The sequence below is a fragment of the Anomaloglossus baeobatrachus genome, chromosome 5 (assembly GCF_048569485.1).
Source record: "Anomaloglossus baeobatrachus isolate aAnoBae1 chromosome 5, aAnoBae1.hap1, whole genome shotgun sequence".
Lineage (NCBI taxonomy): Eukaryota > Metazoa > Chordata > Amphibia > Anura > Aromobatidae > Anomaloglossus > Anomaloglossus baeobatrachus.
In genome coordinates this window covers 286,878,775-286,905,486 of record NC_134357.1, presented here as the reverse complement: position 1 = coordinate 286,905,486, position 26,712 = coordinate 286,878,775, and the positions used below count along the sequence as shown (strand labels likewise).

General features: G+C 41.3%; 48 non-coding genes across 48 annotated transcripts; all 48 read right to left on the bottom strand.

The window, feature by feature from the left end:
- Positions 1–17: 17 nt before the first annotated feature.
- TRNAL-AAG (transfer RNA leucine (anticodon AAG)) lies at positions 18–99 on the bottom strand. Its single transcript has one exon. It is a non-coding gene; the product is annotated as a tRNA-Leu (tRNA).
- Positions 100–544: 445 nt separating this feature from the next.
- Positions 545–626, bottom strand: TRNAL-UAG (transfer RNA leucine (anticodon UAG)). The gene has a single exon. It is a non-coding gene; the product is annotated as a tRNA-Leu (tRNA).
- Positions 627–1,111: 485 nt separating this feature from the next.
- TRNAL-AAG (transfer RNA leucine (anticodon AAG)) lies at positions 1,112–1,193 on the bottom strand. The gene has a single exon. It is a non-coding gene; the product is annotated as a tRNA-Leu (tRNA).
- A 445-nt stretch (positions 1,194–1,638) lies between these two features.
- On the bottom strand, positions 1,639–1,720 carry TRNAL-UAG (transfer RNA leucine (anticodon UAG)). Its single transcript has one exon. It is a non-coding gene; the product is annotated as a tRNA-Leu (tRNA).
- A 485-nt stretch (positions 1,721–2,205) lies between these two features.
- On the bottom strand, positions 2,206–2,287 carry TRNAL-AAG (transfer RNA leucine (anticodon AAG)). The gene has a single exon. It is a non-coding gene; the product is annotated as a tRNA-Leu (tRNA).
- A 445-nt stretch (positions 2,288–2,732) lies between these two features.
- TRNAL-UAG (transfer RNA leucine (anticodon UAG)) lies at positions 2,733–2,814 on the bottom strand. The gene has a single exon. It is a non-coding gene; the product is annotated as a tRNA-Leu (tRNA).
- Positions 2,815–3,299: 485 nt separating this feature from the next.
- On the bottom strand, positions 3,300–3,381 carry TRNAL-AAG (transfer RNA leucine (anticodon AAG)). The gene has a single exon. It is a non-coding gene; the product is annotated as a tRNA-Leu (tRNA).
- Positions 3,382–3,826: 445 nt separating this feature from the next.
- Positions 3,827–3,908, bottom strand: TRNAL-UAG (transfer RNA leucine (anticodon UAG)). The gene has a single exon. It is a non-coding gene; the product is annotated as a tRNA-Leu (tRNA).
- Positions 3,909–4,393: 485 nt separating this feature from the next.
- On the bottom strand, positions 4,394–4,475 carry TRNAL-AAG (transfer RNA leucine (anticodon AAG)). The gene has a single exon. It is a non-coding gene; the product is annotated as a tRNA-Leu (tRNA).
- Positions 4,476–4,920: 445 nt separating this feature from the next.
- TRNAL-UAG (transfer RNA leucine (anticodon UAG)) lies at positions 4,921–5,002 on the bottom strand. Its single transcript has one exon. It is a non-coding gene; the product is annotated as a tRNA-Leu (tRNA).
- Positions 5,003–5,487: 485 nt separating this feature from the next.
- On the bottom strand, positions 5,488–5,569 carry TRNAL-AAG (transfer RNA leucine (anticodon AAG)). The gene has a single exon. It is a non-coding gene; the product is annotated as a tRNA-Leu (tRNA).
- Positions 5,570–6,014: 445 nt separating this feature from the next.
- On the bottom strand, positions 6,015–6,096 carry TRNAL-UAG (transfer RNA leucine (anticodon UAG)). Its single transcript has one exon. It is a non-coding gene; the product is annotated as a tRNA-Leu (tRNA).
- A 485-nt stretch (positions 6,097–6,581) lies between these two features.
- On the bottom strand, positions 6,582–6,663 carry TRNAL-AAG (transfer RNA leucine (anticodon AAG)). The gene has a single exon. It is a non-coding gene; the product is annotated as a tRNA-Leu (tRNA).
- Positions 6,664–7,108: 445 nt separating this feature from the next.
- On the bottom strand, positions 7,109–7,190 carry TRNAL-UAG (transfer RNA leucine (anticodon UAG)). The gene has a single exon. It is a non-coding gene; the product is annotated as a tRNA-Leu (tRNA).
- A 485-nt stretch (positions 7,191–7,675) lies between these two features.
- Positions 7,676–7,757, bottom strand: TRNAL-AAG (transfer RNA leucine (anticodon AAG)). Its single transcript has one exon. It is a non-coding gene; the product is annotated as a tRNA-Leu (tRNA).
- A 445-nt stretch (positions 7,758–8,202) lies between these two features.
- On the bottom strand, positions 8,203–8,284 carry TRNAL-UAG (transfer RNA leucine (anticodon UAG)). The gene has a single exon. It is a non-coding gene; the product is annotated as a tRNA-Leu (tRNA).
- Positions 8,285–8,769: 485 nt separating this feature from the next.
- On the bottom strand, positions 8,770–8,851 carry TRNAL-AAG (transfer RNA leucine (anticodon AAG)). Its single transcript has one exon. It is a non-coding gene; the product is annotated as a tRNA-Leu (tRNA).
- A 445-nt stretch (positions 8,852–9,296) lies between these two features.
- Positions 9,297–9,378, bottom strand: TRNAL-UAG (transfer RNA leucine (anticodon UAG)). The gene has a single exon. It is a non-coding gene; the product is annotated as a tRNA-Leu (tRNA).
- Positions 9,379–9,863: 485 nt separating this feature from the next.
- On the bottom strand, positions 9,864–9,945 carry TRNAL-AAG (transfer RNA leucine (anticodon AAG)). The gene has a single exon. It is a non-coding gene; the product is annotated as a tRNA-Leu (tRNA).
- Positions 9,946–10,390: 445 nt separating this feature from the next.
- On the bottom strand, positions 10,391–10,472 carry TRNAL-UAG (transfer RNA leucine (anticodon UAG)). The gene has a single exon. It is a non-coding gene; the product is annotated as a tRNA-Leu (tRNA).
- Positions 10,473–10,957: 485 nt separating this feature from the next.
- Positions 10,958–11,039, bottom strand: TRNAL-AAG (transfer RNA leucine (anticodon AAG)). The gene has a single exon. It is a non-coding gene; the product is annotated as a tRNA-Leu (tRNA).
- A 445-nt stretch (positions 11,040–11,484) lies between these two features.
- On the bottom strand, positions 11,485–11,566 carry TRNAL-UAG (transfer RNA leucine (anticodon UAG)). Its single transcript has one exon. It is a non-coding gene; the product is annotated as a tRNA-Leu (tRNA).
- Positions 11,567–12,051: 485 nt separating this feature from the next.
- On the bottom strand, positions 12,052–12,133 carry TRNAL-AAG (transfer RNA leucine (anticodon AAG)). The gene has a single exon. It is a non-coding gene; the product is annotated as a tRNA-Leu (tRNA).
- Positions 12,134–12,578: 445 nt separating this feature from the next.
- On the bottom strand, positions 12,579–12,660 carry TRNAL-UAG (transfer RNA leucine (anticodon UAG)). Its single transcript has one exon. It is a non-coding gene; the product is annotated as a tRNA-Leu (tRNA).
- Positions 12,661–13,145: 485 nt separating this feature from the next.
- TRNAL-AAG (transfer RNA leucine (anticodon AAG)) lies at positions 13,146–13,227 on the bottom strand. The gene has a single exon. It is a non-coding gene; the product is annotated as a tRNA-Leu (tRNA).
- Positions 13,228–13,672: 445 nt separating this feature from the next.
- Positions 13,673–13,754, bottom strand: TRNAL-UAG (transfer RNA leucine (anticodon UAG)). Its single transcript has one exon. It is a non-coding gene; the product is annotated as a tRNA-Leu (tRNA).
- A 485-nt stretch (positions 13,755–14,239) lies between these two features.
- TRNAL-AAG (transfer RNA leucine (anticodon AAG)) lies at positions 14,240–14,321 on the bottom strand. The gene has a single exon. It is a non-coding gene; the product is annotated as a tRNA-Leu (tRNA).
- Positions 14,322–14,766: 445 nt separating this feature from the next.
- TRNAL-UAG (transfer RNA leucine (anticodon UAG)) lies at positions 14,767–14,848 on the bottom strand. Its single transcript has one exon. It is a non-coding gene; the product is annotated as a tRNA-Leu (tRNA).
- A 485-nt stretch (positions 14,849–15,333) lies between these two features.
- Positions 15,334–15,415, bottom strand: TRNAL-AAG (transfer RNA leucine (anticodon AAG)). The gene has a single exon. It is a non-coding gene; the product is annotated as a tRNA-Leu (tRNA).
- A 445-nt stretch (positions 15,416–15,860) lies between these two features.
- On the bottom strand, positions 15,861–15,942 carry TRNAL-UAG (transfer RNA leucine (anticodon UAG)). Its single transcript has one exon. It is a non-coding gene; the product is annotated as a tRNA-Leu (tRNA).
- Positions 15,943–16,427: 485 nt separating this feature from the next.
- Positions 16,428–16,509, bottom strand: TRNAL-AAG (transfer RNA leucine (anticodon AAG)). The gene has a single exon. It is a non-coding gene; the product is annotated as a tRNA-Leu (tRNA).
- A 445-nt stretch (positions 16,510–16,954) lies between these two features.
- On the bottom strand, positions 16,955–17,036 carry TRNAL-UAG (transfer RNA leucine (anticodon UAG)). The gene has a single exon. It is a non-coding gene; the product is annotated as a tRNA-Leu (tRNA).
- A 485-nt stretch (positions 17,037–17,521) lies between these two features.
- Positions 17,522–17,603, bottom strand: TRNAL-AAG (transfer RNA leucine (anticodon AAG)). The gene has a single exon. It is a non-coding gene; the product is annotated as a tRNA-Leu (tRNA).
- Positions 17,604–18,048: 445 nt separating this feature from the next.
- Positions 18,049–18,130, bottom strand: TRNAL-UAG (transfer RNA leucine (anticodon UAG)). The gene has a single exon. It is a non-coding gene; the product is annotated as a tRNA-Leu (tRNA).
- A 1,012-nt stretch (positions 18,131–19,142) lies between these two features.
- TRNAL-UAG (transfer RNA leucine (anticodon UAG)) lies at positions 19,143–19,224 on the bottom strand. Its single transcript has one exon. It is a non-coding gene; the product is annotated as a tRNA-Leu (tRNA).
- Positions 19,225–19,709: 485 nt separating this feature from the next.
- On the bottom strand, positions 19,710–19,791 carry TRNAL-AAG (transfer RNA leucine (anticodon AAG)). The gene has a single exon. It is a non-coding gene; the product is annotated as a tRNA-Leu (tRNA).
- Positions 19,792–20,236: 445 nt separating this feature from the next.
- TRNAL-UAG (transfer RNA leucine (anticodon UAG)) lies at positions 20,237–20,318 on the bottom strand. The gene has a single exon. It is a non-coding gene; the product is annotated as a tRNA-Leu (tRNA).
- Positions 20,319–20,803: 485 nt separating this feature from the next.
- Positions 20,804–20,885, bottom strand: TRNAL-AAG (transfer RNA leucine (anticodon AAG)). Its single transcript has one exon. It is a non-coding gene; the product is annotated as a tRNA-Leu (tRNA).
- Positions 20,886–21,330: 445 nt separating this feature from the next.
- On the bottom strand, positions 21,331–21,412 carry TRNAL-UAG (transfer RNA leucine (anticodon UAG)). Its single transcript has one exon. It is a non-coding gene; the product is annotated as a tRNA-Leu (tRNA).
- Positions 21,413–21,897: 485 nt separating this feature from the next.
- Positions 21,898–21,979, bottom strand: TRNAL-AAG (transfer RNA leucine (anticodon AAG)). Its single transcript has one exon. It is a non-coding gene; the product is annotated as a tRNA-Leu (tRNA).
- A 445-nt stretch (positions 21,980–22,424) lies between these two features.
- On the bottom strand, positions 22,425–22,506 carry TRNAL-UAG (transfer RNA leucine (anticodon UAG)). Its single transcript has one exon. It is a non-coding gene; the product is annotated as a tRNA-Leu (tRNA).
- Positions 22,507–22,991: 485 nt separating this feature from the next.
- On the bottom strand, positions 22,992–23,073 carry TRNAL-AAG (transfer RNA leucine (anticodon AAG)). The gene has a single exon. It is a non-coding gene; the product is annotated as a tRNA-Leu (tRNA).
- A 445-nt stretch (positions 23,074–23,518) lies between these two features.
- TRNAL-UAG (transfer RNA leucine (anticodon UAG)) lies at positions 23,519–23,600 on the bottom strand. The gene has a single exon. It is a non-coding gene; the product is annotated as a tRNA-Leu (tRNA).
- Positions 23,601–24,085: 485 nt separating this feature from the next.
- Positions 24,086–24,167, bottom strand: TRNAL-AAG (transfer RNA leucine (anticodon AAG)). The gene has a single exon. It is a non-coding gene; the product is annotated as a tRNA-Leu (tRNA).
- Positions 24,168–24,612: 445 nt separating this feature from the next.
- Positions 24,613–24,694, bottom strand: TRNAL-UAG (transfer RNA leucine (anticodon UAG)). The gene has a single exon. It is a non-coding gene; the product is annotated as a tRNA-Leu (tRNA).
- A 487-nt stretch (positions 24,695–25,181) lies between these two features.
- On the bottom strand, positions 25,182–25,263 carry TRNAL-AAG (transfer RNA leucine (anticodon AAG)). Its single transcript has one exon. It is a non-coding gene; the product is annotated as a tRNA-Leu (tRNA).
- A 445-nt stretch (positions 25,264–25,708) lies between these two features.
- On the bottom strand, positions 25,709–25,790 carry TRNAL-UAG (transfer RNA leucine (anticodon UAG)). Its single transcript has one exon. It is a non-coding gene; the product is annotated as a tRNA-Leu (tRNA).
- A 485-nt stretch (positions 25,791–26,275) lies between these two features.
- Positions 26,276–26,357, bottom strand: TRNAL-AAG (transfer RNA leucine (anticodon AAG)). The gene has a single exon. It is a non-coding gene; the product is annotated as a tRNA-Leu (tRNA).
- Between the last annotated feature and the right edge of the window lie 355 nt (positions 26,358–26,712).

The following is a 26,712-nucleotide window of genomic DNA, read 5'->3' as shown; positions in this document are numbered from 1 at the left end:
TTCCTGACTGCAAAAGCTGGCAGCAGTGGGATTTGAACCCACGCCTCCAAAGAGACTGGAGCCTTAATCCAGCGCCTTAGACCGCTCGGCCATGCTACCTGGATGACAGCCGTGTCAACTTCCTTGGAGTAAGGCAAGTATAGCTGATTTCATTTTAAAGTAGTGTATGTGTGGTAATGGGCATATCACTCTCCAAAAAGACAAAGCAATAATTCTGAGAATTGTCTTTTCCTAAACATCAAAATATACAAGTATCATATGAAAAGATTAAAGGATAAGCTCAGTAAAAAGTAAGCAAATCATTACGCTACATGAGATAAGAATTTGAAAACCTCCGAGGTAGTAAGAGTGGCACCAGCGGGATTCAAACCCACACACCCAAAGAGACTGCAACCTTAAACCAGCACATCTAGACCCCACGAACCATGTTGCTGCAAATGCTTCCTCGATTCCATACTGACACAGTCCAGGTATTTCTGAAAACTCACTGATTTACCTAATTTGCTAATCGTCACAAGATTGTTCTTTGCCCAACACTAAAAGCTGGCAGCAGTGGGATTTGAACCCACGCCTCCAAAGAGACTGGAGCCTAAATCCAGCGCCTTAGACCGCTCGGCCATGCTACCTGGGTGAAAAGCGATAAAATGTCCTTGGAGTAAGGGAAGTATAGCTGATTTTATTTTAAAGTAGTGTATGTGTGCTAACGGGCATATCTCTCTCCAACAGGACAAAGCAATAATTCTGAGAATTGTCTTTTCCTAAACATCAAAATGTACAAGTATCATATGAAAAGATTAAAGGATAAGCTCATTTAAAAGTAAGCAAATCATTAAGCTACATGAGATAAGAATTTGAAAACCTCAGAGGTAGTGGAGGTGGCAGCAGAGGGATTCAAGCCCACACACCCAAAGAGACTGCAGCCTTAATCCAGCACATCTAGACTCCACGACCATGACACTGCAAATGCTTGCTCCATTAAATAGCAAAACTGTTCAGGTATTTCTGAAAACTCACTGATTTACCTAATTTGATCATCATCACAAGATTGTTCTTTGCACAACCCAATCTACTATTAAATTCGACTTTTCATGAACTTCCTGACTGCAAAAGCTGGCAGCAGTGGGATTTGAACCCACGCCTCCAAAGAGACTGGAGCCTTAATCCAGCGCCTTAGACCGCTCGGCCATGCTACCTGGATGACAGCCGTGTCAACTTCCTTGGAGTAAGGCAAGTATAGCTGATTTCATTTTAAAGTAGTGTATGTGTGGTAATGGGCATATCACTCTCCAAAAAGACAAAGCAATAATTCTGAGAATTGTCTTTTCCTAAACATCAAAATATACAAGTATCATATGAAAAGATTAAAGGATAAGCTCAGTAAAAAGTAAGCAAATCATTACGCTACATGAGATAAGAATTTGAAAACCTCCGAGGTAGTAAGAGTGGCACCAGCGGGATTCAAACCCACACACCCAAAGAGACTGCAACCTTAAACCAGCACATCTAGACCCCACGAACCATGTTGCTGCAAATGCTTCCTCGATTCCATACTGACACAGTCCAGGTATTTCTGAAAACTCACTGATTTACCTAATTTGCTAATCGTCACAAGATTGTTCTTTGCCCAACACTAAAAGCTGGCAGCAGTGGGATTTGAACCCACGCCTCCAAAGAGACTGGAGCCTAAATCCAGCGCCTTAGACCGCTCGGCCATGCTACCTGGGTGAAAAGCGATAAAATGTCCTTGGAGTAAGGGAAGTATAGCTGATTTTATTTTAAAGTAGTGTATGTGTGCTAACGGGCATATCTCTCTCCAACAGGACAAAGCAATAATTCTGAGAATTGTCTTTTCCTAAACATCAAAATGTACAAGTATCATATGAAAAGATTAAAGGATAAGCTCATTTAAAAGTAAGCAAATCATTAAGCTACATGAGATAAGAATTTGAAAACCTCAGAGGTAGTGGAGGTGGCAGCAGAGGGATTCAAGCCCACACACCCAAAGAGACTGCAGCCTTAATCCAGCACATCTAGACTCCACGACCATGACACTGCAAATGCTTGCTCCATTAAATAGCAAAACTGTTCAGGTATTTCTGAAAACTCACTGATTTACCTAATTTGATCATCATCACAAGATTGTTCTTTGCACAACCCAATCTACTATTAAATTCGACTTTTCATGAACTTCCTGACTGCAAAAGCTGGCAGCAGTGGGATTTGAACCCACGCCTCCAAAGAGACTGGAGCCTTAATCCAGCGCCTTAGACCGCTCGGCCATGCTACCTGGATGACAGCCGTGTCAACTTCCTTGGAGTAAGGCAAGTATAGCTGATTTCATTTTAAAGTAGTGTATGTGTGGTAATGGGCATATCACTCTCCAAAAAGACAAAGCAATAATTCTGAGAATTGTCTTTTCCTAAACATCAAAATATACAAGTATCATATGAAAAGATTAAAGGATAAGCTCAGTAAAAAGTAAGCAAATCATTACGCTACATGAGATAAGAATTTGAAAACCTCCGAGGTAGTAAGAGTGGCACCAGCGGGATTCAAACCCACACACCCAAAGAGACTGCAACCTTAAACCAGCACATCTAGACCCCACGAACCATGTTGCTGCAAATGCTTCCTCGATTCCATACTGACACAGTCAAGGTATTTCTGAAAACTCACTGATTTACCTAATTTGCTAATCGTCACAAGATTGTTCTTTGCCCAACACTAAAAGCTGGCAGCAGTGGGATTTGAACCCACGCCTCCAAAGAGACTGGAGCCTAAATCCAGCGCCTTAGACCGCTCGGCCATGCTACCTGGGTGAAAAGCGATAAAATGTCCTTGGAGTAAGGGAAGTATAGCTGATTTTATTTTAAAGTAGTGTATGTGTGCTAACGGGCATATCTCTCTCCAACAGGACAAAGCAATAATTCTGAGAATTGTCTTTTCCTAAACATCAAAATGTACAAGTATCATATGAAAAGATTAAAGGATAAGCTCATTTAAAAGTAAGCAAATCATTAAGCTACATGAGATAAGAATTTGAAAACCTCAGAGGTAGTGGAGGTGGCAGCAGAGGGATTCAAGCCCACACACCCAAAGAGACTGCAGCCTTAATCCAGCACATCTAGACTCCACGACCATGACACTGCAAATGCTTGCTCCATTAAATAGCAAAACTGTTCAGGTATTTCTGAAAACTCACTGATTTACCTAATTTGATCATCATCACAAGATTGTTCTTTGCACAACCCAATCTACTATTAAATTCGACTTTTCATGAACTTCCTGACTGCAAAAGCTGGCAGCAGTGGGATTTGAACCCACGCCTCCAAAGAGACTGGAGCCTTAATCCAGCGCCTTAGACCGCTCGGCCATGCTACCTGGATGACAGCCGTGTCAACTTCCTTGGAGTAAGGCAAGTATAGCTGATTTCATTTTAAAGTAGTGTATGTGTGGTAATGGGCATATCACTCTCCAAAAAGACAAAGCAATAATTCTGAGAATTGTCTTTTCCTAAACATCAAAATATACAAGTATCATATGAAAAGATTAAAGGATAAGCTCAGTAAAAAGTAAGCAAATCATTACGCTACATGAGATAAGAATTTGAAAACCTCCGAGGTAGTAAGAGTGGCACCAGCGGGATTCAAACCCACACACCCAAAGAGACTGCAACCTTAAACCAGCACATCTAGACCCCACGAACCATGTTGCTGCAAATGCTTCCTCGATTCCATACTGACACAGTCCAGGTATTTCTGAAAACTCACTGATTTACCTAATTTGCTAATCGTCACAAGATTGTTCTTTGCCCAACACTAAAAGCTGGCAGCAGTGGGATTTGAACCCACGCCTCCAAAGAGACTGGAGCCTAAATCCAGCGCCTTAGACCGCTCGGCCATGCTACCTGGGTGAAAAGCGATAAAATGTCCTTGGAGTAAGGGAAGTATAGCTGATTTTATTTTAAAGTAGTGTATGTGTGCTAACGGGCATATCTCTCTCCAACAGGACAAAGCAATAATTCTGAGAATTGTCTTTTCCTAAACATCAAAATGTACAAGTATCATATGAAAAGATTAAAGGATAAGCTCATTTAAAAGTAAGCAAATCATTAAGCTACATGAGATAAGAATTTGAAAACCTCAGAGGTAGTGGAGGTGGCAGCAGAGGGATTCAAGCCCACACACCCAAAGAGACTGCAGCCTTAATCCAGCACATCTAGACTCCACGACCATGACACTGCAAATGCTTGCTCCATTAAATAGCAAAACTGTTCAGGTATTTCTGAAAACTCACTGATTTACCTAATTTGATCATCATCACAAGATTGTTCTTTGCACAACCCAATCTACTATTAAATTCGACTTTTCATGAACTTCCTGACTGCAAAAGCTGGCAGCAGTGGGATTTGAACCCACGCCTCCAAAGAGACTGGAGCCTTAATCCAGCGCCTTAGACCGCTCGGCCATGCTACCTGGATGACAGCCGTGTCAACTTCCTTGGAGTAAGGCAAGTATAGCTGATTTCATTTTAAAGTAGTGTATGTGTGGTAATGGGCATATCACTCTCCAAAAAGACAAAGCAATAATTCTGAGAATTGTCTTTTCCTAAACATCAAAATATACAAGTATCATATGAAAAGATTAAAGGATAAGCTCAGTAAAAAGTAAGCAAATCATTACGCTACATGAGATAAGAATTTGAAAACCTCCGAGGTAGTAAGAGTGGCACCAGCGGGATTCAAACCCACACACCCAAAGAGACTGCAACCTTAAACCAGCACATCTAGACCCCACGAACCATGTTGCTGCAAATGCTTCCTCGATTCCATACTGACACAGTCAAGGTATTTCTGAAAACTCACTGATTTACCTAATTTGCTAATCGTCACAAGATTGTTCTTTGCCCAACACTAAAAGCTGGCAGCAGTGGGATTTGAACCCACGCCTCCAAAGAGACTGGAGCCTAAATCCAGCGCCTTAGACCGCTCGGCCATGCTACCTGGGTGAAAAGCGATAAAATGTCCTTGGAGTAAGGGAAGTATAGCTGATTTTATTTTAAAGTAGTGTATGTGTGCTAACGGGCATATCTCTCTCCAACAGGACAAAGCAATAATTCTGAGAATTGTCTTTTCCTAAACATCAAAATGTACAAGTATCATATGAAAAGATTAAAGGATAAGCTCATTTAAAAGTAAGCAAATCATTAAGCTACATGAGATAAGAATTTGAAAACCTCAGAGGTAGTGGAGGTGGCAGCAGAGGGATTCAAGCCCACACACCCAAAGAGACTGCAGCCTTAATCCAGCACATCTAGACTCCACGACCATGACACTGCAAATGCTTGCTCCATTAAATAGCAAAACTGTTCAGGTATTTCTGAAAACTCACTGATTTACCTAATTTGATCATCATCACAAGATTGTTCTTTGCACAACCCAATCTACTATTAAATTCGACTTTTCATGAACTTCCTGACTGCAAAAGCTGGCAGCAGTGGGATTTGAACCCACGCCTCCAAAGAGACTGGAGCCTTAATCCAGCGCCTTAGACCGCTCGGCCATGCTACCTGGATGACAGCCGTGTCAACTTCCTTGGAGTAAGGCAAGTATAGCTGATTTCATTTTAAAGTAGTGTATGTGTGGTAATGGGCATATCACTCTCCAAAAAGACAAAGCAATAATTCTGAGAATTGTCTTTTCCTAAACATCAAAATATACAAGTATCATATGAAAAGATTAAAGGATAAGCTCAGTAAAAAGTAAGCAAATCATTACGCTACATGAGATAAGAATTTGAAAACCTCCGAGGTAGTAAGAGTGGCACCAGCGGGATTCAAACCCACACACCCAAAGAGACTGCAACCTTAAACCAGCACATCTAGACCCCACGAACCATGTTGCTGCAAATGCTTCCTCGATTCCATACTGACACAGTCCAGGTATTTCTGAAAACTCACTGATTTACCTAATTTGCTAATCGTCACAAGATTGTTCTTTGCCCAACACTAAAAGCTGGCAGCAGTGGGATTTGAACCCACGCCTCCAAAGAGACTGGAGCCTAAATCCAGCGCCTTAGACCGCTCGGCCATGCTACCTGGGTGAAAAGCGATAAAATGTCCTTGGAGTAAGGGAAGTATAGCTGATTTTATTTTAAAGTAGTGTATGTGTGCTAACGGGCATATCTCTCTCCAACAGGACAAAGCAATAATTCTGAGAATTGTCTTTTCCTAAACATCAAAATGTACAAGTATCATATGAAAAGATTAAAGGATAAGCTCATTTAAAAGTAAGCAAATCATTAAGCTACATGAGATAAGAATTTGAAAACCTCAGAGGTAGTGGAGGTGGCAGCAGAGGGATTCAAGCCCACACACCCAAAGAGACTGCAGCCTTAATCCAGCACATCTAGACTCCACGACCATGACACTGCAAATGCTTGCTCCATTAAATAGCAAAACTGTTCAGGTATTTCTGAAAACTCACTGATTTACCTAATTTGATCATCATCACAAGATTGTTCTTTGCACAACCCAATCTACTATTAAATTCGACTTTTCATGAACTTCCTGACTGCAAAAGCTGGCAGCAGTGGGATTTGAACCCACGCCTCCAAAGAGACTGGAGCCTTAATCCAGCGCCTTAGACCGCTCGGCCATGCTACCTGGATGACAGCCGTGTCAACTTCCTTGGAGTAAGGCAAGTATAGCTGATTTCATTTTAAAGTAGTGTATGTGTGGTAATGGGCATATCACTCTCCAAAAAGACAAAGCAATAATTCTGAGAATTGTCTTTTCCTAAACATCAAAATATACAAGTATCATATGAAAAGATTAAAGGATAAGCTCAGTAAAAAGTAAGCAAATCATTACGCTACATGAGATAAGAATTTGAAAACCTCCGAGGTAGTAAGAGTGGCACCAGCGGGATTCAAACCCACACACCCAAAGAGACTGCAACCTTAAACCAGCACATCTAGACCCCACGAACCATGTTGCTGCAAATGCTTCCTCGATTCCATACTGACACAGTCAAGGTATTTCTGAAAACTCACTGATTTACCTAATTTGCTAATCGTCACAAGATTGTTCTTTGCCCAACACTAAAAGCTGGCAGCAGTGGGATTTGAACCCACGCCTCCAAAGAGACTGGAGCCTAAATCCAGCGCCTTAGACCGCTCGGCCATGCTACCTGGGTGAAAAGCGATAAAATGTCCTTGGAGTAAGGGAAGTATAGCTGATTTTATTTTAAAGTAGTGTATGTGTGCTAACGGGCATATCTCTCTCCAACAGGACAAAGCAATAATTCTGAGAATTGTCTTTTCCTAAACATCAAAATGTACAAGTATCATATGAAAAGATTAAAGGATAAGCTCATTTAAAAGTAAGCAAATCATTAAGCTACATGAGATAAGAATTTGAAAACCTCAGAGGTAGTGGAGGTGGCAGCAGAGGGATTCAAGCCCACACACCCAAAGAGACTGCAGCCTTAATCCAGCACATCTAGACTCCACGACCATGACACTGCAAATGCTTGCTCCATTAAATAGCAAAACTGTTCAGGTATTTCTGAAAACTCACTGATTTACCTAATTTGATCATCATCACAAGATTGTTCTTTGCACAACCCAATCTACTATTAAATTCGACTTTTCATGAACTTCCTGACTGCAAAAGCTGGCAGCAGTGGGATTTGAACCCACGCCTCCAAAGAGACTGGAGCCTTAATCCAGCGCCTTAGACCGCTCGGCCATGCTACCTGGATGACAGCCGTGTCAACTTCCTTGGAGTAAGGCAAGTATAGCTGATTTCATTTTAAAGTAGTGTATGTGTGGTAATGGGCATATCACTCTCCAAAAAGACAAAGCAATAATTCTGAGAATTGTCTTTTCCTAAACATCAAAATATACAAGTATCATATGAAAAGATTAAAGGATAAGCTCAGTAAAAAGTAAGCAAATCATTACGCTACATGAGATAAGAATTTGAAAACCTCCGAGGTAGTAAGAGTGGCACCAGCGGGATTCAAACCCACACACCCAAAGAGACTGCAACCTTAAACCAGCACATCTAGACCCCACGAACCATGTTGCTGCAAATGCTTCCTCGATTCCATACTGACACAGTCAAGGTATTTCTGAAAACTCACTGATTTACCTAATTTGCTAATCGTCACAAGATTGTTCTTTGCCCAACACTAAAAGCTGGCAGCAGTGGGATTTGAACCCACGCCTCCAAAGAGACTGGAGCCTAAATCCAGCGCCTTAGACCGCTCGGCCATGCTACCTGGGTGAAAAGCGATAAAATGTCCTTGGAGTAAGGGAAGTATAGCTGATTTTATTTTAAAGTAGTGTATGTGTGCTAACGGGCATATCTCTCTCCAACAGGACAAAGCAATAATTCTGAGAATTGTCTTTTCCTAAACATCAAAATGTACAAGTATCATATGAAAAGATTAAAGGATAAGCTCATTTAAAAGTAAGCAAATCATTAAGCTACATGAGATAAGAATTTGAAAACCTCAGAGGTAGTGGAGGTGGCAGCAGAGGGATTCAAGCCCACACACCCAAAGAGACTGCAGCCTTAATCCAGCACATCTAGACTCCACGACCATGACACTGCAAATGCTTGCTCCATTAAATAGCAAAACTGTTCAGGTATTTCTGAAAACTCACTGATTTACCTAATTTGATCATCATCACAAGATTGTTCTTTGCACAACCCAATCTACTATTAAATTCGACTTTTCATGAACTTCCTGACTGCAAAAGCTGGCAGCAGTGGGATTTGAACCCACGCCTCCAAAGAGACTGGAGCCTTAATCCAGCGCCTTAGACCGCTCGGCCATGCTACCTGGATGACAGCCGTGTCAACTTCCTTGGAGTAAGGCAAGTATAGCTGATTTCATTTTAAAGTAGTGTATGTGTGGTAATGGGCATATCACTCTCCAAAAAGACAAAGCAATAATTCTGAGAATTGTCTTTTCCTAAACATCAAAATATACAAGTATCATATGAAAAGATTAAAGGATAAGCTCAGTAAAAAGTAAGCAAATCATTACGCTACATGAGATAAGAATTTGAAAACCTCCGAGGTAGTAAGAGTGGCACCAGCGGGATTCAAACCCACACACCCAAAGAGACTGCAACCTTAAACCAGCACATCTAGACCCCACGAACCATGTTGCTGCAAATGCTTCCTCGATTCCATACTGACACAGTCAAGGTATTTCTGAAAACTCACTGATTTACCTAATTTGCTAATCGTCACAAGATTGTTCTTTGCCCAACACTAAAAGCTGGCAGCAGTGGGATTTGAACCCACGCCTCCAAAGAGACTGGAGCCTAAATCCAGCGCCTTAGACCGCTCGGCCATGCTACCTGGGTGAAAAGCGATAAAATGTCCTTGGAGTAAGGGAAGTATAGCTGATTTTATTTTAAAGTAGTGTATGTGTGCTAACGGGCATATCTCTCTCCAACAGGACAAAGCAATAATTCTGAGAATTGTCTTTTCCTAAACATCAAAATGTACAAGTATCATATGAAAAGATTAAAGGATAAGCTCATTTAAAAGTAAGCAAATCATTAAGCTACATGAGATAAGAATTTGAAAACCTCAGAGGTAGTGGAGGTGGCAGCAGAGGGATTCAAGCCCACACACCCAAAGAGACTGCAGCCTTAATCCAGCACATCTAGACTCCACGACCATGACACTGCAAATGCTTGCTCCATTAAATAGCAAAACTGTTCAGGTATTTCTGAAAACTCACTGATTTACCTAATTTGATCATCATCACAAGATTGTTCTTTGCACAACCCAATCTACTATTAAATTCGACTTTTCATGAACTTCCTGACTGCAAAAGCTGGCAGCAGTGGGATTTGAACCCACGCCTCCAAAGAGACTGGAGCCTTAATCCAGCGCCTTAGACCGCTCGGCCATGCTACCTGGATGACAGCCGTGTCAACTTCCTTGGAGTAAGGCAAGTATAGCTGATTTCATTTTAAAGTAGTGTATGTGTGGTAATGGGCATATCACTCTCCAAAAAGACAAAGCAATAATTCTGAGAATTGTCTTTTCCTAAACATCAAAATATACAAGTATCATATGAAAAGATTAAAGGATAAGCTCAGTAAAAAGTAAGCAAATCATTACGCTACATGAGATAAGAATTTGAAAACCTCCGAGGTAGTAAGAGTGGCACCAGCGGGATTCAAACCCACACACCCAAAGAGACTGCAACCTTAAACCAGCACATCTAGACCCCACGAACCATGTTGCTGCAAATGCTTCCTCGATTCCATACTGACACAGTCCAGGTATTTCTGAAAACTCACTGATTTACCTAATTTGCTAATCGTCACAAGATTGTTCTTTGCCCAACACTAAAAGCTGGCAGCAGTGGGATTTGAACCCACGCCTCCAAAGAGACTGGAGCCTAAATCCAGCGCCTTAGACCGCTCGGCCATGCTACCTGGGTGAAAAGCGATAAAATGTCCTTGGAGTAAGGGAAGTATAGCTGATTTTATTTTAAAGTAGTGTATGTGTGCTAACGGGCATATCTCTCTCCAACAGGACAAAGCAATAATTCTGAGAATTGTCTTTTCCTAAACATCAAAATGTACAAGTATCATATGAAAAGATTAAAGGATAAGCTCATTTAAAAGTAAGCAAATCATTAAGCTACATGAGATAAGAATTTGAAAACCTCAGAGGTAGTGGAGGTGGCAGCAGAGGGATTCAAGCCCACACACCCAAAGAGACTGCAGCCTTAATCCAGCACATCTAGACTCCACGACCATGACACTGCAAATGCTTGCTCCATTAAATAGCAAAACTGTTCAGGTATTTCTGAAAACTCACTGATTTACCTAATTTGATCATCATCACAAGATTGTTCTTTGCACAACCCAATCTACTATTAAATTCGACTTTTCATGAACTTCCTGACTGCAAAAGCTGGCAGCAGTGGGATTTGAACCCACGCCTCCAAAGAGACTGGAGCCTTAATCCAGCGCCTTAGACCGCTCGGCCATGCTACCTGGATGACAGCCGTGTCAACTTCCTTGGAGTAAGGCAAGTATAGCTGATTTCATTTTAAAGTAGTGTATGTGTGGTAATGGGCATATCACTCTCCAAAAAGACAAAGCAATAATTCTGAGAATTGTCTTTTCCTAAACATCAAAATATACAAGTATCATATGAAAAGATTAAAGGATAAGCTCAGTAAAAAGTAAGCAAATCATTACGCTACATGAGATAAGAATTTGAAAACCTCCGAGGTAGTAAGAGTGGCACCAGCGGGATTCAAACCCACACACCCAAAGAGACTGCAACCTTAAACCAGCACATCTAGACCCCACGAACCATGTTGCTGCAAATGCTTCCTCGATTCCATACTGACACAGTCAAGGTATTTCTGAAAACTCACTGATTTACCTAATTTGCTAATCGTCACAAGATTGTTCTTTGCCCAACACTAAAAGCTGGCAGCAGTGGGATTTGAACCCACGCCTCCAAAGAGACTGGAGCCTAAATCCAGCGCCTTAGACCGCTCGGCCATGCTACCTGGGTGAAAAGAGATAAAATGTCCTTGGAGTAAGGGAAGTATAGCTGATTTTATTTTAAAGTAGTGTATGTGTGCTAACGGGCATATCTCTCTCCAACAGGACAAAGCAATAATTCTGAGAATTGTCTTTTCCTAAACATCAAAATGTACAAGTATCATATGAAAAGATTAAAGGATAAGCTCATTTAAAAGTAAGCAAATCATTAAGCTACATGAGATAAGAATTTGAAAACCTCAGAGGTAGTGGAGGTGGCAGCAGAGGGATTCAAGCCCACACACCCAAAGAGACTGCAGCCTTAATCCAGCACATCTAGACTCCACGACCATGACACTGCAAATGCTTGCTCCATTAAATAGCAAAACTGTTCAGGTATTTCTGAAAACTCACTGATTTACCTAATTTGATCATCATCACAAGATTGTTCTTTGCACAACCCAATCTACTATTAAATTCGACTTTTCATGAACTTCCTGACTGCAAAAGCTGGCAGCAGTGGGATTTGAACCCACGCCTCCAAAGAGACTGGAGCCTTAATCCAGCGCCTTAGACCGCTCGGCCATGCTACCTGGATGACAGCCGTGTCAACTTCCTTGGAGTAAGGCAAGTATAGCTGATTTCATTTTAAAGTAGTGTATGTGTGGTAATGGGCATATCACTCTCCAAAAAGACAAAGCAATAATTCTGAGAATTGTCTTTTCCTAAACATCAAAATATACAAGTATCATATGAAAAGATTAAAGGATAAGCTCAGTAAAAAGTAAGCAAATCATTACGCTACATGAGATAAGAATTTGAAAACCTCCGAGGTAGTAAGAGTGGCACCAGCGGGATTCAAACCCACACACCCAAAGAGACTGCAACCTTAAACCAGCACATCTAGACCCCATGAACCATGTTGCTGCAAATGCTTCCTCGATTCCATACTGACACAGTCCAGGTATTTCTGAAAACTCACTGATTTACCTAATTTGCTAATCGTCACAAGATTGTTCTTTGCCCAACACTAAAAGCTGGCAGCAGTGGGATTTGAACCCACGCCTCCAAAGAGACTGGAGCCTAAATCCAGCGCCTTAGACCGCTCGGCCATGCTACCTGGGTGAAAAGCGATAAAATGTCCTTGGAGTAAGGGAAGTATAGCTGATTTTATTTTAAAGTAGTGTATGTGTGCTAACGGGCATATCTCTCTCCAACAGGACAAAGCAATAATTCTGAGAATTGTCTTTTCCTAAACATCAAAATGTACAAGTATCATATGAAAAGATTAAAGGATAAGCTCATTTAAAAGTAAGCAAATCATTAAGCTACATGAGATAAGAATTTGAAAACCTCAGAGGTAGTGGAGGTGGCAGCAGAGGGATTCAAGCCCACACACCCAAAGAGACTGCAGCCTTAATCCAGCACATCTAGACTCCACGACCATGACACTGCAAATGCTTGCTCCATTAAATAGCAAAACTGTTCAGGTATTTCTGAAAACTCACTGATTTACCTAATTTGATCATCATCACAAGATTGTTCTTTGCACAACCCAATCTACTATTAAATTCGACTTTTCATGAACTTCCTGACTGCAAAAGCTGGCAGCAGTGGGATTTGAACCCACGCCTCCAAAGAGACTGGAGCCTTAATCCAGCGCCTTAGACCGCTCGGCCATGCTACCTGGATGACAGCCGTGTCAACTTCCTTGGAGTAAGGCAAGTATAGCTGATTTCATTTTAAAGTAGTGTATGTGTGGTAATGGGCATATCACTCTCCAAAAAGACAAAGCAATAATTCTGAGAATTGTCTTTTCCTAAACATCAAAATATACAAGTATCATATGAAAAGATTAAAGGATAAGCTCAGTAAAAAGTAAGCAAATCATTACGCTACATGAGATAAGAATTTGAAAACCTCCGAGGTAGTAAGAGTGGCACCAGCGGGATTCAAACCCACACACCCAAAGAGACTGCAACCTTAAACCAGCACATCTAGACCCCACGAACCATGTTGCTGCAAATGCTTCCTCGATTCCATACTGACACAGTCAAGGTATTTCTGAAAACTCACTGATTTACCTAATTTGCTAATCGTCACAAGATTGTTCTTTGCCCAACACTAAAAGCTGGCAGCAGTGGGATTTGAACCCACGCCTCCAAAGAGACTGGAGCCTAAATCCAGCGCCTTAGACCGCTCGGCCATGCTACCTGGGTGAAAAGCGATAAAATGTCCTTGGAGTAAGGGAAGTATAGCTGATTTTATTTTAAAGTAGTGTATGTGTGCTAACGGGCATATCTCTCTCCAACAGGACAAAGCAATAATTCTGAGAATTGTCTTTTCCTAAACATCAAAATGTACAAGTATCATATGAAAAGATTAAAGGATAAGCTCATTTAAAAGTAAGCAAATCATTAAGCTACATGAGATAAGAATTTGAAAACCTCAGAGGTAGTGGAGGTGGCAGCAGAGGGATTCAAGCCCACACACCCAAAGAGACTGCAGCCTTAATCCAGCACATCTAGACTCCACGACCATGACACTGCAAATGCTTGCTCCATTAAATAGCAAAACTGTTCAGGTATTTCTGAAAACTCACTGATTTACCTAATTTGATCATCATCACAAGATTGTTCTTTGCACAACCCAATCTACTATTAAATTCGACTTTTCATGAACTTCCTGACTGCAAAAGCTGGCAGCAGTGGGATTTGAACCCACGCCTCCAAAGAGACTGGAGCCTTAATCCAGCGCCTTAGACCGCTCGGCCATGCTACCTGGATGACAGCCGTGTCAACTTCCTTGGAGTAAGGCAAGTATAGCTGATTTCATTTTAAAGTAGTGTATGTGTGGTAATGGGCATATCACTCTCCAAAAAGACAAAGCAATAATTCTGAGAATTGTCTTTTCCTAAACATCAAAATATACAAGTATCATATGAAAAGATTAAAGGATAAGCTCAGTAAAAAGTAAGCAAATCTTTACGCTACATGAGATAAGAATTTGAAAACCTCCGAGGTAGTAAGAGTGGCACCAGCGGGATTCAAACCCACACACCCAAAGAGACTGCAACCTTAAACCAGCACATCTAGACCCCACGAACCATGTTGCTGCAAATGCTTCCTCGATTCCATACTGACACAGTCCAGGTATTTCTGAAAACTCACTGATTTACCTAATTTGCTAATCGTCACAAGATTGTTCTTTGCCCAACACTAAAAGCTGGCAGCAGTGGGATTTGAACCCACGCCTCCAAAGAGACTGGAGCCTAAATCCAGCGCCTTAGACCGCTCGGCCATGCTACCTGGGTGAAAAGCGATAAAATGTCCTTGGAGTAAGGGAAGTATAGCTGATTTTATTTTAAAGTAGTGTATGTGTGCTAACGGGCATATCTCTCTCCAACAGGACAAAGCAATAATTCTGAGAATTGTCTTTTCCTAAACATCAAAATGTACAAGTATCATATGAAAAGATTAAAGGATAAGCTCATTTAAAAGTAAGCAAATCATTAAGCTACATGAGATAAGAATTTGAAAACCTCAGAGGTAGTGGAGGTGGCAGCAGAGGGATTCAAGCCCACACACCCAAAGAGACTGCAGCCTTAATCCAGCACATCTAGACTCCACGACCATGACACTGCAAATGCTTGCTCCATTAAATAGCAAAACTGTTCAGGTATTTCTGAAAACTCACTGATTTACCTAATTTGATCATCATCACAAGATTGTTCTTTGCACAACCCAATCTACTATTAAATTCGACTTTTCATGAACTTCCTGACTGCAAAAGCTGGCAGCAGTGGGATTTGAACCCACGCCTCCAAAGAGACTGGAGCCTTAATCCAGCGCCTTAGACCGCTCGGCCATGCTACCTGGATGACAGCCGTGTCAACTTCCTTGGAGTAAGGCAAGTATAGCTGATTTCATTTTAAAGTAGTGTATGTGTGGTAATGGGCATATCACTCTCCAAAAAGACAAAGCAATAATTCTGAGAATTGTCTTTTCCTAAACATCAAAATATACAAGTATCATATGAAAAGATTAAAGGATAAGCTCAGTAAAAAGTAAGCAAATCATTACGCTACATGAGATAAGAATTTGAAAACCTCCGAGGTAGTAAGAGTGGCACCAGCGGGATTCAAACCCACACACCCAAAGAGACTGCAACCTTAAACCAGCACATCTAGACCCCACGAACCATGTTGCTGCAAATGCTTCCTCGATTCCATACTGACACAGTCAAGGTATTTCTGAAAACTCACTGATTTACCTAATTTGCTAATCGTCACAAGATTGTTCTTTGCCCAACACTAAAAGCTGGCAGCAGTGGGATTTGAACCCACGCCTCCAAAGAGACTGGAGCCTAAATCCAGCGCCTTAGACCGCTCGGCCATGCTACCTGGGTGAAAAGCGATAAAATGTCCTTGGAGTAAGGGAAGTATAGCTGATTTTATTTTAAAGTAGTGTATGTGTGCTAACGGGCATATCTCTCTCCAACAGGACAAAGCAATAATTCTGAGAATTGTCTTTTCCTAAACATCAAAATGTACAAGTATCATATGAAAAGATTAAAGGATAAGCTCATTTAAAAGTAAGCAAATCATTAAGCTACATGAGATAAGAATTTGAAAACCTCAGAGGTAGTGGAGGTGGCAGCAGAGGGATTCAAGCCCACACACCCAAAGAGACTGCAGCCTTAATCCAGCACATCTAGACTCCACGACCATGACACTGCAAATGCTTGCTCCATTAAATAGCAAAACTGTTCAGGTATTTCTGAAAACTCACTGATTTACCTAATTTGATCATCATCACAAGATTGTTCTTTGCACAACCCAATCTACTATTAAATTCGACTTTTCATGAACTTCCTGACTGCAAAAGCTGGCAGCAGTGGGATTTGAACCCACGCCTCCAAAGAGACTGGAGCCTTAATCCAGCGCCTTAGACCGCTCGGCCATGCTACCTGGATGACAGCCGTGTCAACTTCCTTGGAGTAAGGCAAGTATAGCTGATTTCATTTTAAAGTAGTGTATGTGTGGTAATGGGCATATCACTCTCCAAAAAGACAAAGCAATAATTCTGAGAATTGTCTTTTCCTAAACATCAAAATATACAAGTATCATATGAAAAGATTAAAGGATAAGCTCAGTAAAAAGTAAGCAAATCATTACGCTACATGAGATAAGAATTTGAAAACCTCCGAGGTAGTAAGAGTGGCACCAGCGGGATTCAAACCCACACACCCAAAGAGACTGCAACCTTAAACCAGCACATCTAGACCCCACGAACCATGTTGCTGCAAATGCTTCCTCGATTCCATACTGACACAGTCCAGGTATTTCTGAAAACTCACTGATTTACCTAATTTGCTAATCGTCACAAGATTGTTCTTTGCCCAACACTAAAAGCTGGCAGCAGTGGGATTTGAACCCACGCCTCCAAAGAGACTGGAGCCTAAATCCAGCGCCTTAGACCGCTCGGCCATGCTACCTGGGTGAAAAGCGATAAAATGTCCTTGGAGTAAGGGAAGTATAGCTGATTTTATTTTAAAGTAGTGTATGTGTGCTAACGGGCATATCTCTCTCCAACAGGACAAAGCAATAATTCTGAGAATTGTCTTTTCCTAAACATCAAAATGTACAAGTATCATATGAAAAGATTAAAGGATAAGCTCATTTAAAAGTAAGCAAATCATTAAGCTACATGAGATAAGAATTTGAAAACCTCAGAGGTAGTGGAGGTGGCAGCAGAGGGATTCAAGCCCACACACCCAAAGAGACTGCAGCCTTAATCCAGCACATCTAGACTCCACGACCATGACACTGCAAATGCTTGCTCCATTAAATAGCAAAACTGTTCAGGTATTTCTGAAAACTCACTGATTTACCTAATTTGATCATCATCACAAGATTGTTCTTTGCACAACCCAATCTACTATTAAATTCGACTTTTCATGAACTTCCTGACTGCAAAAGCTGGCAGCAGTGGGATTTGAACCCACGCCTCCAAAGAGACTGGAGCCTTAATCCAGCGCCTTAGACCGCTCGGCCATGCTACCTGGATGACAGCCGTGTCAACTTCCTTGGAGTAAGGCAAGTATAGCTGATTTCATTTTAAAGTAGTGTATGTGTGGTAATGGGCATATCACTCTCCAAAAAGACAAAGCAATAATTCTGAGAATTGTCTTTTCCTAAACATCAAAATATACAAGTATCATATGAAAAGATTAAAGGATAAGCTCAGTAAAAAGTAAGCAAATCATTACGCTACATGAGATAAGAATTTGAAAACCTCCGAGGTAGTAAGAGTGGCACCAGCGGGATTCAAACCCACACACCCAAAGAGACTGCAACCTTAAACCAGCACATCTAGACCCCACGAACCATGTTGCTGCAAATGCTTCCTCGATTCCATACTGACACAGTCAAGGTATTTCTGAAAACTCACTGATTTACCTAATTTGCTAATCGTCACAAGATTGTTCTTTGCCCAACACTAAAAGCTGGCAGCAGTGGGATTTGAACCCACGCCTCCAAAGAGACTGGAGCCTAAATCCAGCGCCTTAGACCGCTCGGCCATGCTACCTGGGTGAAAAGCGATAAAATGTCCTTGGAGTAAGGGAAGTATAGCTGATTTTATTTTAAAGTAGTGTATGTGTGCTAACGGGCATATCTCTCTCCAACAGGACAAAGCAATAATTCTGAGAATTGTCTTTTCCTAAACATCAAAATGTACAAGTATCATATGAAAAGATTAAAGGATAAGCTCATTTAAAAGTAAGCAAATCATTAAGCTACATGAGATAAGAATTTGAAAACCTCAGAGGTAGTGGAGGTGGCAGCAGAGGGATTCAAGCCCACACACCCAAAGAGACTGCAGCCTTAATCCAGCACATCTAGACTCCATGACCATGACACTGCAAATGCTTGCTCCATTAAATAGCAAAACTGTTCAGGTATTTCTGAAAACTCACTGATTTACCTAATTTGATCATCATCACAAGATTGTTCTTTGCACAACCCAATCTACTATTAAATTCGAATTTTCATGAACTTCCTGACTGCAAAAGCTGGCAGCAGTGGGATTTGAACCCACGCCTCCAAAGAGACTGGAGCCTTAATCCAGCGCCTTAGACCGTTCGGCCATGCTACCTGGATGACAGCCGTGTCAACTTCCTTGGAGTAAGGCAAGTATAGCTGATTTCATTTTAAAGTAGTGTATGTGTGGTAATGGGCATATCACTCTCCAAAAAGACAAAGCAATAATTCTGAGAATTGTCTTTTCCTAAACATCAAAATATACAAGTATCATATGAAAAGATTAAAGGATAAGCTCAGTAAAAAGTAAGCAAATCATTACGCTACATGAGATAAGAATTTGAAAACCTCCGAGGTAGTAAGAGTGGCACCAGCGGGATTCAAACCCACACACCCAAAGAGACTGCAACCTTAAACCAGCACATCTAGACCCCACGAACCATGTTGCTGCAAATGCTTCCTCGATTCCATACTGACACAGTCCAGGTATTTCTGAAAACTCACTGATTTACCTAATTTGCTAATCGTCACAAGATTGTTCTTTGCCCAACACTAAAAGCTGGCAGCAGTGGGATTTGAACCCACGCCTCCAAAGAGACTGGAGCCTAAATCCAGCGCCTTAGACCGCTCGGCCATGCTACCTGGGTGAAAAGCGATAAAATGTCCTTGGAGTAAGGGAAGTATAGCTGATTTTATTTTAAAGTAGTGTATGTGTGCTAACGGGCATATCTCTCTCCAACAGGACAAAGCAATAATTCTGAGAATTGTCTTTTCCTAAACATCAAAATGTACAAGTATCATATGAAAAGATTAAAGGATAAGCTCATTTAAAAGTAAGCAAATCATTAAGCTACATGAGATAAGAATTTGAAAACCTCAGAGGTAGTGGAGGTGGCAGCAGAGGGATTCAAGCCCACACACCCAAAGAGACTGCAGCCTTAATCCAGCACATCTAGACTCCACGACCATGACACTGCAAATGCTTGCTCCATTAAATAGCAAAACTGTTCAGGTATTTCTGAAAACTCACTGATTTACCTAATTTGATCATCATCACAAGATTGTTCTTTGCACAACCCAATCTACTATTAAATTCGACTTTTCATGAACTTCCTGACTGCAAAAGCTGGCAGCAGTGGGATTTGAACCCACGCCTCCAAAGAGACTGGAGCCTTAATCCAGCGCCTTAGACCGCTCGGCCATGCTACCTGGATGACAGCCGTGTCAACTTCCTTGGAGTAAGGCAAGTATAGCTGATTTCATTTTAAAGTAGTGTATGTGTGGTAATGGGCATATCACTCTCCAAAAAGACAAAGCAATAATTCTGAGAATTGTCTTTTCCTAAACATCAAAATATACAAGTATCATATGAAAAGATTAAAGGATAAGCTCAGTAAAAAGTAAGCAAATCATTACGCTACATGAGATAAGAATTTGAAAACCTCCGAGGTAGTAAGAGTGGCACCAGCGGGATTCAAACCCACACACCCAAAGAGACTGCAACCTTAAACCAGCACATCTAGACCCCACGAACCATGTTGCTGCAAATGCTTCCTCGATTCCATACTGACACAGTCAAGGTATTTCTGAAAACTCACTGATTTACCTAATTTGCTAATCGTCACAAGATTGTTCTTTGCCCAACACTAAAAGCTGGCAGCAGTGGGATTTGAACCCACGCCTCCAAAGAGACTGGAGCCTAAATCCAGCGCCTTAGACCGCTCGGCCATGCTACCTGGGTGAAAAGCGATAAAATGTCCTTGGAGTAAGGGAAGTATAGCTGATTTTATTTTAAAGTAGTGTATGTGTGCTAACGGGCATATCTCTCTCCAACAGGACAAAGCAATAATTCTGAGAATTGTCTTTTCCTAAACATCAAAATGTACAAGTATCATATGAAAAGATTAAAGGATAAGCTCATTTAAAAGTAAGCAAATCATTAAGCTACATGAGATAAGAATTTGAAAACCTCAGAGGTAGTGGAGGTGGCAGCAGAGGGATTCAAGCCCACACACCCAAAGAGACTGCAGCCTTAATCCAGCACATCTAGACTCCACGACCATGACACTGCAAATGCTTGCTCCATTAAATAGCAAAACTGTTCAGGTATTTCTGAAAACTCACTGATTTACCTAATTTGATCATCATCACAAGATTGTTCTTTGCACAACCCAATCTACTATTAAATTCGACTTTTCATGAACTTCCTGACTGCAAAAGCTGGCAGCAGTGGGATTTGAACCCACGCCTCCAAAGAGACTGGAGCCTTAATCCAGCGCCTTAGACCGCTCGGCCATGCTACCTGGATGACAGCCGTGTCAACTTCCTTGGAGTAAGGCAAGTATAGCTGATTTCATTTTAAAGTAGTGTATGTGTGGTAATGGGCATATCACTCTCCAAAAAGACAAAGCAATAATTCTGAGAATTGTCTTTTCCTAAACATCAAAATATACAAGTATCATATGAAAAGATTAAAGGATAAGCTCAGTAAAAAGTAAGCAAATCATTACGCTACATGAGATAAGAATTTGAAAACCTCCGAGGTAGTAAGAGTGGCACCAGCGGGATTCAAACCCACACACCCAAAGAGACTGCAACCTTAAACCAGCACATCTAGACCCCACGAACCATGTTGCTGCAAATGCTTCCTCGATTCCATACTGACACAGTCCAGGTATTTCTGAAAACTCACTGATTTACCTAATTTGCTAATCGTCACAAGATTGTTCTTTGCCCAACACTAAAAGCTGGCAGCAGTGGGATTTGAACCCACGCCTCCAAAGAGACTGGAGCCTAAATCCAGCGCCTTAGACCGCTCGGCCATGCTACCTGGGTGAAAAGCGATAAAATGTCCTTGGAGTAAGGGAAGTATAGCTGATTTTATTTTAAAGTAGTGTATGTGTGCTAACGGGCATATCTCTCTCCAACAGGACAAAGCAATAATTCTGAGAATTGTCTTTTCCTAAACATCAAAATGTACAAGTATCATATGAAAAGATTAAAGGATAAGCTCATTTAAAAGTAAGCAAATCATTAAGCTACATGAGATAAGAATTTGAAAACCTCAGAGGTAGTGGAGGTGGCAGCAGAGGGATTCAAGCCCACACACCCAAAGAGACTGCAGCCTTAATCCAGCACATCTAGACTCCACGACCATGACACTGCAAATGCTTGCTCCATTAAATAGCAAAACTGTTCAGGTATTTCTGAAAACTCACTGATTTACCTAATTTGATCATCATCACAAGATTGTTCTTTGCACAACCCAATCTACTATTAAATTCGACTTTTCATGAACTTCCTGACTGCAAAAGCTGGCAGCAGTGGGATTTGAACCCACGCCTCCAAAGAGACTGGAGCCTTAATCCAGCGCCTTAGACCGCTCGGCCATGCTACCTGGATGACAGCCGTGTCAACTTCCTTGGAGTAAGGCAAGTATAGCTGATTTCATTTTAAAGTAGTGTATGTGTGGTAATGGGCATATCACTCTCCAAAAAGACAAAGCAATAATTCTGAGAATTGTCTTTTCCTAAACATCAAAATATACAAGTATCATATGAAAAGATTAAAGGATAAGCTCAGTAAAAAGTAAGCAAATCATTACGCTACATGAGATAAGAATTTGAAAACCTCCGAGGTAGTAAGAGTGGCACCAGCGGGATTCAAACCCACACACCCAAAGAGACTGCAACCTTAAACCAGCACATCTAGACCCCACGAACCATGTTGCTGCAAATGCTTCCTCGATTCCATACTGACACAGTCAAGGTATTTCTGAAAACTCACTGATTTACCTAATTTGCTAATCGTCACAAGATTGTTCTTTGCCCAACACTAAAAGCTGGCAGCAGTGGGATTTGAACCCACGCCTCCAAAGAGACTGGAGCCTAAATCCAGCGCCTTAGACCGCTCGGCCATGCTACCTGGGTGAAAAGCGATAAAATGTCCTTGGAGTAAGGGAAGTATAGCTGATTTTATTTTAAAGTAGTGTATGTGTGCTAACGGGCATATCTCTCTCCAACAGGACAAAGCAATAATTCTGAGAATTGTCTTTTCCTAAACATCAAAATGTACAAGTATCATATGAAAAGATTAAAGGATAAGCTCATTTAAAAGTAAGCAAATCATTAAGCTACATGAGATAAGAATTTGAAAACCTCAGAGGTAGTGGAGGTGGCAGCAGAGGGATTCAAGCCCACACACCCAAAGAGACTGCAGCCTTAATCCAGCACATCTAGACTCCACGACCATGACACTGCAAATGCTTGCTCCATTAAATAGCAAAACTGTTCAGGTATTTCTGAAAACTCACTGATTTACCTAATTTGATCATCATCACAAGATTGTTCTTTGCACAACCCAATCTACTATTAAATTCGACTTTTCATGAACTTCCTGACTGCAAAAGCTGGCAGCAGTGGGATTTGAACCCACGCCTCCAAAGAGACTGGAGCCTTAATCCAGCGCCTTAGACCGCTCGGCCATGCTACCTGGATGACAGCCGTGTCAACTTCCTTGGAGTAAGGCAAGTATAGCTGATTTCATTTTAAAGTAGTGTATGTGTGGTAATGGGCATATCACTCTCCAAAAAGACAAAGCAATAATTCTGAGAATTGTCTTTTCCTAAACATCAAAATATACAAGTATCATATGAAAAGATTAAAGGATAAGCTCAGTAAAAAGTAAGCAAATCATTACGCTACATGAGATAAGAATTTGAAAACCTCCGAGGTAGTAAGAGTGGCACCAGCGGGATTCAAACCCACACACCCAAAGAGACTGCAACCTTAAACCAGCACATCTAGACCCCACGAACCATGTTGCTGCAAATGCTTCCTTGATTCCATACTGACACAGTCCAGGTATTTCTGAAAACTCACTGATTTACCTAATTTGCTAATCGTCACAAGATTGTTCTTTGCCCAACACTAAAAGCTGGCAGCAGTGGGATTTGAACCCACGCCTCCAAAGAGACTGGAGCCTAAATCCAGCGCCTTAGACCGCTCGGCCATGCTACCTGGGTGAAAAGCGATAAAATGTCCTTGGAGTAAGGGAAGTATAGCTGATTTTATTTTAAAGTAGTGTATGTGTGCTAACGGGCATATCTCTCTCCAACAGGACAAAGCAATAATTCTGAGAATTGTCTTTTCCTAAACATCAAAATGTACAAGTATCATATGAAAAGATTAAAGGATAAGCTCATTTAAAAGTAAGCAAATCATTAAGCTACATGAGATAAGAATTTGAAAACCTCAGAGGTAGTGGAGGTGGCAGCAGAGGGATTCAACCCCACACACCCAAAGAGACTGCAGCCTTAATCCAGCACATCTAGACTCCACGACCATGACACTGCAAATGCTTGCTCCATTAAATAGCAAAACTGTTCAGGTATTTCTGAAAACTCACTGATTTACCTAATTTGATCATCATCACAAGATTGTTCTTTGCACAACCCAATCTACTATTAAATTCGACTTTTCATGAACTTCCTGACTGCAAAAGCTGGCAGCAGTGGGATTTGAACCCACGCCTCCAAAGAGACTGGAGCCTTAATCCAGCGCCTTAGACCGCTCGGCCATGCTACCTGGATGACAGCCGTGTCAACTTCCTTGGAGTAAGGCAAGTATAGCTGATTTCATTTTAAAGTAGTGTATGTGTGGTAATGGGCATATCACTCTCCAAAAAGACAAAGCAATAATTCTGAGAATTGTCTTTTCCTAAACATCAAAATATACAAGTATCATATGAAAAGATTAAAGGATAAGCTCAGTAAAAAGTAAGCAAATCATTACGCTACATGAGATAAGAATTTGAAAACCTCCGAGGTAGTAAGAGTGGCACCAGCGGGATTCAAACCCACACACCCAAAGAGACTGCAACCTTAAACCAGCACATCTAGACCCCACGAACCATGTTGCTGCAAATGCTTCCTCGATTCCATACTGACACAGTCAAGGTATTTCTGAAAACTCACTGATTTACCTAATTTGCTAATCGTCACAAGATTGTTCTTTGCCCAACACTAAAAGCTGGCAGCAGTGGGATTTGAACCCACGCCTCCAAAGAGACTGGAGCCTAAATCCAGCGCCTTAGACCGCTCGGCCATGCTACCTGGGTGAAAAGCGATAAAATGTCCTTGGAGTAAGGGAAAAGTATAGCTGATTTTATTTTAAAGTAGTGTATGTGTGCTAACGGGCATATCTCTCTCCAACAGGACAAAGCAATAATTCTGAGAATTGTCTTTTCCTAAACATCAAAATGTACAAGTATCATATGAAAAGATTAAAGGATAAGCTCATTTAAAAGTAAGCAAATCATTAAGCTACATGAGATAAGAATTTGAAAACCTCAGAGGTAGTGGAGGTGGCAGCAGAGGGATTCAAGCCCACACACCCAAAGAGACTGCAGCCTTAATCCAGCACATCTAGACTCCACGACCATGACACTGCAAATGCTTGCTCCATTAAATAGCAAAACTGTTCAGGTATTTCTGAAAACTCACTGATTTACCTAATTTGATCATCATCACAAGATTGTTCTTTGCACAACCCAATCTACTATTAAATTCGACTTTTCATGAACTTCCTGACTGCAAAAGCTGGCAGCAGTGGGATTTGAACCCACGCCTCCAAAGAGACTGGAGCCTTAATCCAGCGCCTTAGACCGCTCGGCCATGCTACCTGGATGACAGCCGTGTCAACTTCCTTGGAGTAAGGCAAGTATAGCTGATTTCATTTTAAAGTAGTGTATGTGTGGTAATGGGCATATCACTCTCCAAAAAGACAAAGCAATAATTCTGAGAATTGTCTTTTCCTAAACATCAAAATATACAAGTATCATATGAAAAGATTAAAGGATAAGCTCAGTAAAAAGTAAGCAAATCATTACGCTACATGAGATAAGAATTTGAAAACCTCCGAGGTAGTAAGAGTGGCACCAGCGGGATTCAAACCCACACACCCAAAGAGACTGCAACCTTAAACCAGCACATCTAGACCCCACGAACCATGTTGCTGCAAATGCTTCCTCGATTCCATACTGACACAGTCCAGGTATTTCTGAAAACTCACTGATTTACCTAATTTGCTAATCGTCACAAGATTGTTCTTTGCCCAACACTAAAAGCTGGCAGCAGTGGGATTTGAACCCACGCCTCCAAAGAGACTGGAGCCTAAATCCAGCGCCTTAGACCGCTCGGCCATGCTACCTGGGTGAAAAGCGATAAAATGTCCTTGGAGTAAGGGAAGTATAGCTGATTTTATTTTAAAGTAGTGTATGTGTGCTAACGGGCATATCTCTCTCCAACAGGACAAAGCAATAATTCTGAGAATTGTCTTTTCCTAAACATCAAAATGTACAAGTATCATATGAAAAGATTAAAGGATAAGCTCATTTAAAAGTAAGCAAATCATTAAGCTACATGAGATAAGAATTTGAAAACCTCAGAGGTAGTGGAGGTGGCAGCAGAGGGATTCAAGCCCACACACCCAAAGAGACTGCAGCCTTAATCCAGCACATCTAGACTCCACGACCATGACACTGCAAATGCTTGCTCCATTAAATAGCAAAACTGTTCAGGTATTTCTGAAAACTCACTGATTTACCTAATTTGATCATCATCACAAGATTGTTCTTTGCACAACCCAATCTACTATTAAATTCGACTTTTCATGAACTTCCTGACTGCAAAAGCTGGCAGCAGTGGGATTTGAACCCACGCCTCCAAAGAGACTGGAGCCTTAATCCAGCGCCTTAGACCGCTCGGCCATGCTACCTGGATGACAGCCGTGTCAACTTCCTTGGAGTAAGGCAAGTATAGCTGATTTCATTTTAAAGTAGTGTATGTGTGGTAATGGGCATATCACTCTCCAAAAAGACAAAGCAATAATTCTGAGAATTGTCTTTTCCTAAACATCAAAATATACAAGTATCATATGAAAAGATTAAAGGATAAGCTCAGTAAAAAGTAAGCAAATCATTACGCTACATGAGATAAGAATTTGAAAACCTCCGAGGTAGTAAGAGTGGCACCAGCGGGATTCAAACCCACACACCCAAAGAGACTGCAACCTTAAACCAGCACATCTAGACCCCACGAACCATGTTGCTGCAAATGCTTCCTCGATTCCA